The sequence below is a fragment of the Miniopterus natalensis genome, chromosome 22, assembly GCF_054644295.1.
Source record: "Miniopterus natalensis isolate mMinNat1 chromosome 22, mMinNat1.hap1, whole genome shotgun sequence".
NCBI lineage: Eukaryota > Metazoa > Chordata > Mammalia > Chiroptera > Miniopteridae > Miniopterus > Miniopterus natalensis.
In genome coordinates this window covers 13,566,927-13,567,577 of record NC_142102.1, presented here as the reverse complement: position 1 = coordinate 13,567,577, position 651 = coordinate 13,566,927, and positions in this window count along the sequence as shown.

The following is a 651-nucleotide window of genomic DNA, read 5'->3' as shown; positions in this document are numbered from 1 at the left end:
GGGCTGGGGGGCGCGCGTGCCCCGCTTGCGCGTGAAGCACACGTGTGCACGCGCACTTTCCGACCGGCTGCGCTCTGCAAGCCTGGGCTCGGTACCGGGCAGCGCCCTGCCCTCCGGGCGCGCCCCGAGCTCGGACTTTGCACGGGCGGGGCGCAGGGTGCAGGGTGCAGAGCGCACTCGGGATTCCTCTTGCACAACTAGCAGGTGGAGCGGCTCCTCCTGGAGCCTCAGGTCCGGACAGGAACGCGCCAGCCCTGCGCGGCGGCAGAGGCCCTGCTGCTGCTCTCCAGCCCCTTCGATCGTCCGCGACACCCCCACAACTGCGCGCCCACAGCTGCGATCCGAGAGGCCCCAGCCGCGGGCCAGGCGGGCGAAGGCGGGACCGCGCGGGCAGGGGCGGGGGGCGAGGAGGAGGGTGCCTCCCACGCCCCGCCCCATCTGGATCTAGCCAATCGTCACGCGCCCCGAATCCTGGCCCCGCCCCTGGCCTTCGGCCTGCGAGCCGCCCAGCCGGTAATAATTAAGCTGCGGGGGGGCGGGGCGCCGCGTCAGCGCCGGACGCCGGCCAATAGGGCGCGCTCTCCGTGTCGCGTCATAGGCCGAGCAACCAAACAGAAAAGTTTACTAAACAGCGGACGAGAGGCCGACGGT